Genomic DNA, 8,986 nt, shown 5'->3' with positions numbered 1-8,986 from the left:
CTCTCTCTCTCCTCCCCCCCCCACAGCCCCCCCGACACACACACACAAGCGCATTGAACAGATTTTGACAAAGGTGAAATGGCCAAACGTATAGAAGTGTATCAGTCCAAACTCAGAAATTCAAATTCAAAGTCGGATGGTACAGAAAATAGTTCCTGGTATTTTCGTGAGCCACCTGAGTTTGAATTTGTATTGAACGCAATGAATTTGTATTGAACGCAATGAATTTGTACACACTTGATTTCCCACTATCTTCTTTACACAGTCCAAACGTTCTAATTCAAAATTCAACCTCATCTTGCTTTTTGTCCCGTATTTACCGGTCAATAGCCTTGGCACTTGTAACACACAGGGACGTAAACGCGCCGATCCAGCCGATTGATCCTCTGAAAACGTCATTACAATGAAGCCAATAATCACATCACATCAGCTGGGAGAGCATCGATCGCCGCTTCCTTACACACACGCGCGCACACACACGTTTGATGTATATTTCAGTATGTGAATCTCTGTTTCGTCGTTATGTTTACATAGGCGTTACAATTTGGAGTTTGAAAGAAACTTTCCAGAAAAAAACTCAAAAGTTACTCAAATTTAGGCAACTCTAATATGAATCAATTACTTGCGCCTCATGCTAACATAGTCTGTAGCTTAGTTAAAAGTATCTTTGTGGTAGGTATACAAAGACACAGACTATTAGATGTAGTAAAGCATTGGATTGCGACTAGTTACTCCAAATTTAGTGACACGTTAGCGGCATGTATGCTTTAGAAAGCAGTACTGTCAAGGCACCAAGCACACTACTTGTAGCATCAAAAGCGAATAGAGACGTTGACTGTGTGGAGTGAGTAAGCGCTACAGATCATCATGGGCGCCAATAAAAATTCTTCCAAATACACTAATCAATACGGTAAATATGGCAGTCAATAGTCAAGCGCGCCGTTCTCCTCCTCGCGCACTCCTGAAGGGAAAGGGTGTTAATAAGTTATTGATCCGTTACGGCCCCCGCGGGATCTCTGGCGGCGCTTTACATCGCAACGGATACGGCGAAAGCACCGCTCAGCTGACTCGGACGCCATCGATATTGGAAGCGGCGCTCTTCGGCGTGACAACGAGCTTCTGCGGGTGGGTGAACATTAGTACACAGCAAGCGCATTAAATCATTTTTAATGAATTGTAATGCAGTATTTTAAACGATGATTTCACAATGAGGAATTGTTCATCTAAAAATTGATTGAAATATAATGAAATTCAATGTGTACTATTGTGCAATAAACAAAAAAAAATGTATTCTTGAAATTTACTCAAAGCCTACCAAAATCAATGGAAAAATTGCTCAGATGTGTGTGTAAAATGTGTAATATTTATATCAAATAATTGGTAAATTAGTACAAAGACAAATTACTTTAAAATCAAATTGTATCATTATGATGATTATGACAGTTGATTAATTGACTCTTCTATTTCTTTTATTATCTTTTACATACACATGTTGCCTATTTTTATATTTCACAATATTGTTACTGCGAATATTTCAAAAAAAACAATCCAATTAAAACCAAAAAAGAATGTACGCATTTTAATGAACAATTTTTAAGCAAAAATGGGCTCATTCCATGCAATAGCTAATCCAAGACTCATGATGATGTAAATGTTTGGGGCACCAGATCAAAACGGATCATCTCAAATTCAATCCATGAAAATGGAGCATGCTGATCTTTGTTATGGGCAGGTTTGTTGCTGGTTTACGTATCCCTAATATTCTGTCCTCCACTGAGCTCCTGTCCTTCACTATGGCATCACAAAGGAGCCCCAACAAGCTAATATCGCACCCCCTTCTCCCCCTCCCAATGGCTCCCTCTCGCCCTCGCTCCCCATTGACAGATGACGTCCGCGTGTCCAATGAGCGAGCGAGCGAGCGGACGCAGCGACGGCTCGGCCCTCTGGAGCCCCCCTCTGCAGATAAAAGGCTTTGAGCGCCGAGGAGCCCCCACATCCCAACTCCTTCCAGACAAAAGCAATTATTTCTTGAAAAATATAGTGTGTGTTGTGCGTCCATCGCAGCTGGGGAGGCTGTGCGCGTGTGTACGTGTCTCTGAGTATATGTGGGGGTGTTTGGGTTTCAGGGAGAGGTGAGCAATATGGCGCATGGCCCTCATCAATAGCAATATGTTCTTTTTTTTTCACATTATAACGCACACCTGATGATCACGCCGATATATATGCATATAAAAATCACACACACACACGCAAACGCACACCCTCAGTGTATGTGTCAGAGAGCTCACTGTTAAATGGCCGTGTCGTGTTGACAAACGAGGTGGTTGAATTAAATTCTCCCCCATCAATAATGTGGTCAGGTTAAAGGGGGAGGCTGGGGGGGGGGGTGCTGTTTCGCAATCAATACTGACGAACAATTATGTCACAAGCTGTACCGCGAGTGTGCTGGAACGACTAAATGGACCAACACGAGGATGTCCTCAATATATTCCAAAAAACTGTATGGGGCGCAACCAAGGGACAGTATTACCATGGATACCAGAGGTTTCGTGACGGGACAACCCAAATTCTTACCAATATGGCTGCTGAGTATCATTTTCTTACGGGTTGTGCCGAGGTCCAAAAACGAGTCAAAATACTGCGCTGGCGATAGTATCGCTGCTTGCTAGCGTGACGTACCTAACAAAGTGCTTGTTTTATGCCAACACGCGGGACCTTTTTTCCCCCTTCGTGGATTTACAAGCGGCGTGACGCACCACGCCGACGCCAAAGACGTCGTAACACGCATGAAGGCCCCGCTCTGGAACTGCCTAAACCGCTTAGCTCGGCACAAACGCAGCCCCAGCACAGCCGTCGGTAATGCCGATGACACGGATGCGGCTTTGCGAGCTGGCGTAACCTCTGCCGTGCCGATGCGCTTCTATGCCTGCGACTCTGTGATATGACCGACTTCAACAGTGAGAGGATCAAAAGTGCAGGAAATGGCAAAAAAGAAATAAGCACACCAAAAGAGGAAGTGGAGGGGGTGCACCAAATCTGTGTTTGGCTTCAAAAATGCTCCACTTTTTGTAGCTAGCAATTTTTTAGCTAAAAGAAAAAATGGTGTGGGTCTGATGTCTTGAAGGGATTGGTAAGGCTTGGATGGTACCAAATAATTAAGCGAAAATATTTTTTGAGGGTCTCAGAGAGGATGTTCAGACTTGTTCAATGGGGTGGGCTTGTGTGAAATTCTTACAATTGGTATGAAATTTTGATAATTTATTAAATTTAAAAAAAAACTTCTTCAGGGGAGTTCAGGGGAGGTAAATTATGTTATTGTAGCTAACAAACAGGATTTCACAGCACGTTTTATACTTACACTGGGTATGGACCCCTCGTCTGAATCCTCATTATCTTTGTCCTTATCCAAAGTCATCTTTCCTCTTTTTGGTGACATGCTTGCCACCTTATCAAAAAGTGGTTGATACTCTGCAAAGCAAGGCACCGCTCTCGTGTCTTTTAGGCTCAGGTTGACGAATCCACATCCAGTGCCCGAGAATAGTGTTGCCAGTTGATGTCCACAATGGAGGGATGCACTCTTTGCGTCAACGTCGATTCCTTCAGCAAAATGTCACTCGGAGCAAGGTGTCGCAAATCATAGGCTGCAAGATAATATAGCACAGAAGCAGTTGAAGCCTGGGAAAAAAATATTGTAAAACTGCAACCTTGGGGAGTCTCTAATCGACAGAATGCTACTGCCATCGGTTAAAAACCATGTCACACAAATAACACATTTCTCAGAACAATATCTCCATAAAAGTGACTAATCCAGAGGAAAATTATAAATACCAGGTATGCCTAAAATCCCTCGAAATATTCCACAAGCGCAAAGTAAAAACTCAGAAAGGTATAATTATATTCCATTTTTCTGAATGTCTTATACTTAGAAGGGTCGCGGGTGTACTGGACCCTATCCCAGCTGTTTTAAGACGGTGGGCGGGGAACACTCCGAACTGGTTGTTAGGGCACACATAAACAACCATTCGCACTTTAATTCACACCTACAGAAAATTTGGAGTGGTCAATCAGCCTTCCAAGCATGTCTTTGGAATGGAGGAGGAAACTGAAGAACCTGCGGGTACAGAGAGAACATGAAAACTCCATACAGAAAAGCCAGAGCCAAGATCGATAACAGAATTAATTGCAGCGTCCGTGCATTCGTCCACCGGTGTCGCCAGGTCGGCTAGTCGGTGAGTTGGTTTCCACCAACCTCTTTGCTTCTTACTTACGTTGTAGTCACATATCCCACCTTTCAGACACATTGGTCCGGTTATCCACTGGTGTGTCTTGGAGAAAAATCAAAAAAGATATAATCCACAAGCAAAAAAAAAACCAAAAAGGCATAATCCACAACCAGGAAAAAAATTCAAAAAGGGTATAATCCACAAACAGGGTAAAAAAATAAAAAAAGGCATAATCCACAAACAGGAAAAAAAAAATCAAAAAAGGTATAATCCACAAGCAAAAAAAGGCATAATCCACAAGGAGGAAAAAAAATCAAAAAAGGTAACTTCCACAAGCGAAAAAAAACAAAACAAAAGGCATTATCCACAAGCAGGAAAAAGAAATCAAAAAAGGTATAATTCACGAATAAAAAAACTCAAAAAGGCATCATCCAAAAGGAGGGGGGAAAAAAAATAAAAAAAAGTATAATCCACAAGCGAAAAAAGGCATAATCCACAAACAGGAAAAAAAAAAAAGTATAATCCACAAGCGAAAAATAAACCAAAAAGGCAAAATCCACAAACTGGAAACAAATAAAAAAAAGCATAATCCACAAGGAAGGATCAAAATACAATCCACAAACAAAAAAATAAAAAAATATATAATTCACAGGCAAAATAATCAAAAACAGTATAATCCAGAATTTAAAAAAATAAAATAATCCCTTTTATGAAAAGAAACTACCCTTACATTCCACACTATTATTTGTGACTTTGAGTATGTATGGCTTTAAGAGTCGGAGCCTCGCCTGGTGAGTGACGTGGTCGTCAGCAAATATTTGTGTAGTAAAAATCATCCCTGCGAAGTGTTGGTGGAAATGTTACAAGTGGAAATGTATCAAGTGTGGACAGATACAAATAAATGCTTACTCAAGTGCACACACACACGCGCACAAGGAAGAGACAGTGAACGCGTGCGAGTAGATTTAGAAGCTGAGATCAATGAGAAATGTAGAAATCAATGAAGTTAGCGGAGGAGAATCAATGGCGCCTAATCGGGATGCCGATGGCCCAAGTAAAAACAATTAAGATGGAAGAAAAATGTTTAACCGCCATGAACTCGAGGGCGCATACACACACACACACACACACACACACACGTGTTTATTTACTGCTCGTCAATGCACAAATATATTTGAAGCTTTAATTATGATCTCAATGGTGGAGCCTGTCAGAGTGAGGATGTTTCAGGTTGTGGTTACCACGGTGATAGTCTGGTATACGCCTCATTTCACTCGTCTGTCAATCACCTGCTTTGTCCACTTCCGATTGGTTGTTGTCATATTTATGTGGCGAAGTCCCCCGACACGTATTATATTCTAAGAGTAGTTTTGAAAAAGATCAAGTGTTGCTCATATTATCTAATATTAAACATGTATTTGAATATGAATATGTTCATTTGTCCTATTAGGTGTATAAAGTCCTTTTTAAACTATATGTTTTGGATATATTTTAGTATTTGTTTAAATTTTTTTTTACAGTATTCAAATCATGTATCATTAGCTATACATATGTATGTCGTCTCATTTACAAAATAATCTTTCAATGTGTAACGTGGTCATTAGTTCTTACATTAAAAATTATAAATATATTTATTAAATCATTTATTTGTAAAAATATTTTAATTTTCACAATTTCTTTACATTTAGAGATTTTAATATTTAGAGTAGATCATGCATGAATTTGTTATCAAATATTTTGTCATCATTTATGAGCACAATTTTCTTTATTATTTGTTTCATACTATTTGTTTTTTCACTCAAATTTAAAAATATTTTACATTTATTCTTATTAAAGTTTAAAAATTAGAAAAATATATATTTTATTTTTTTATTTTAAATATTCAAAATGTGTGTGTGTGTGTGTCTGTGTGTGTGCGCGTGCGTGCGTGTGTGTGTGCCGGGTTGTCGTGGGGCCAATCGATAGCTGACTTGCGACCCCGCTACTGGCGGCGGCGCGGAAATCAATTGGTCGGCCCAATAACTCAGGTCGGCGTGTGGATTAGTGAAGTGTCCACTAATCAGGGAGTTAGTGAACGTGACACGCCGCCTATTAACCTATCGATACGACACTATTGACGAGGCAGGACACGCCCCCCCCCCAAGCAAGAAGTGTCGGGGAAACCCCGAAAACGATGACATGCAATTACCGGGAATCAGAAATTGTTTCTCTCTCACAAATCTTTACCTATTGCTATAACATACTGTACAATAACGCCAGTGCTCAACAGGACTTCATTCTGCATTCAAAGGGTGTTTTTGTGGATTTTCTTTTTGTCAGGATTGAAGACAGAAGAAGCAAAAAAATGATTTTCTCCTTAAAACAAGTATTTGATGCTGCGAGCCAAAATAAGCAAAGTGATGCAACAACGCGACGTAAGAGGCGGATGAAGGCGGGCCTCCCACACACGCAGCCCGGATTAGGAAACATATGCAGCCGAGTAGTAAAGGATTAAGGGGTGAAGGAGAGCGCTAAAGCGGGAGAAGAATGTTATGGGGAGGAGGCCCAGGGGTGGTGGGTGGGGGTGTTCGGGGGGCTTGGCCGGACGGATTTCCAGCCCCACTTTCATCCTGCCTCCCTCCTCTATTTCATCCTCTTCGCACTCACCTTGGTCTTTGAAGCTTCGCACGGCGGCAGCTGAACGACGGAGGCGTTGGGTCTGGCCTATTTGCTGGACGCTTCTTGAACTGCAATCACAAAAAGATTATTATTCACTTAGAAATGAAGAGAAATATACAGGATCAAATTAAATCACAGCTAATTTAACTTGTGGGAGGCGTACTTAGTCAGGACAACTGCATCCTAGATTTACATTTAAAATATCTGTGTGACCTGACACAGAGGAACAATTTATTTCTTCTCAAGTGAAATTCTTGGACATGAAATATATAGACATATATATCCTTGATATATATCTTTATATTTAGTGTTTGACTAATTCATGTAGCCACTTCATGAATATATTTTTAAAATTGGGAAGAAAAGTAGATTATTGTATTTAATGTGCTCATTCATTTCATACACTCAAATTAAAAGAGTAAGTCCATTAAACTTCAAACGACAAACTGCTTTTTCAATTTTGTACATTTTAGGTGACAAAAATCTATCTACTATATCTACACCATTGTCATTATCTTTTGTGTAAGGAGAGACAAAAAATCTATTCAAATCAAATAGTATTTTTTATTATTAAAAGCCATATCGCTCTGTTATAAACATACCAGCCCTGTGTTTTAGTATAAATAATTATCCATTAACACTCATTTGATATTTTCTCCTCCATCTGTCCTTTTGCTTGACCTTTGAGGGTCCATGTGGATGGGGTCAGACGTCTGGAATAGCGCTGACCTTTGACTTCTACGCAGCTGGACAGCACACTCACTCGTGTGTGTGTGCGTGTGTGTGTGTGTGTGTGTGTGTGTGTGTGTGTGTGTGTGTGTGTGTGTGTGTGTGTGTGCGTGTGCGTGTGCGTGTGTGTGTGACGGAGAGGGGGGTTTGTCCGGTCGCTCTGTGGACGACAAGGTCAAGCCGCATGTCGCCTCCATGGCCGTCGAAGAACAGGCCGCAACACTATTGATCAAGGTGGAAGCAATCGATAGGTGCACTAGCGGCTTCCCGTTTCTTCATTATCTGAGGGTTAATATCTCATTAGCGGCTATTATCGCCATGGCGACAGGCGATCAGCAACACACGCGCGCATGTGACAACTCCCAGCCTGCATCACACGTGCGAGATGTCAGGATTATTGGAAATCAATCCGGGAGGAGTTGGTTATTTTCCTGCGCCATCGAGTCAAACAACATGGCACTTCCGGTGATGTCACAGAGAAGATCGCAAGACTGCCTACTAAAATCGGAGGACAAATGGAAATAGGGATAAAATAGCTTCCAGGATCATTTTAATTTCATGCTTTCATTCATGCTTTCATGCTTTCATTCATGCACATGAAAGAGCTGTCATGAGAGACATGAATGTAAAAGTTTTGAAATTAAATCATTTTATTTTTCTTCTGGCAGATGATGCCTCGGGAAATTTTGTATACATTAAATCTGGTGGCAGTGTCCCTACCACAGATTTTTGGAAAACAACTCTGCTCTGTTAATTTTAACACAATTTTATCTCAGTTTGTTATATTACAGTTGCCTAACACGACACGATCATGGCACCCCACGTTTCAATGTGTGGTTTAAAATGGCCGTCTCGTCAGAGACGACTGTCGTGGAAACCACCACGACCACCACCATCATTGCTAAATAAATTACTTTTTTAACGCTAATATTGCTACATAAATTAATTCCACTTTTTTTATAATGGGACGTCGAATACTAATAATAATATCGAACTTTCTATTCATTCACTCTGTCGTTCAGCTTTGAGCTCTTAGCCTTGCATTTTCATTAATTCATTAAGAAAACCTCAATTAGCGCCTCGACCAATCCATTCCGTCACTTTCTTCGTGGTCAGTGGAAAACCCTGGACAGATTTAAAATATTAGATATTGATTTAAACTATACCAGAATAGAAAATGTTAATGTTAGCTAGTTAACAAGTTACAACGTCATGTATTAGTACTAGCTCGTTAGCTACGCTATTGCTACATGGCCATATAAAAAACTAATTCGACCACACTAAAACTCGCGTTAAAGATTTATATAAACTTTCCTCAAAATTGAGTTTAACTAATATGTTAAAAGATATTTCTTACCTTATTTTTTTCGTTTCGG

The sequence above is a fragment of the Syngnathus typhle genome, linkage group LG20 (assembly GCF_033458585.1).
Source record: "Syngnathus typhle isolate RoL2023-S1 ecotype Sweden linkage group LG20, RoL_Styp_1.0, whole genome shotgun sequence".
Lineage (NCBI taxonomy): Eukaryota > Metazoa > Chordata > Actinopteri > Syngnathiformes > Syngnathidae > Syngnathus > Syngnathus typhle.
Note: the sequence above shows the minus strand (reverse complement) of the source record.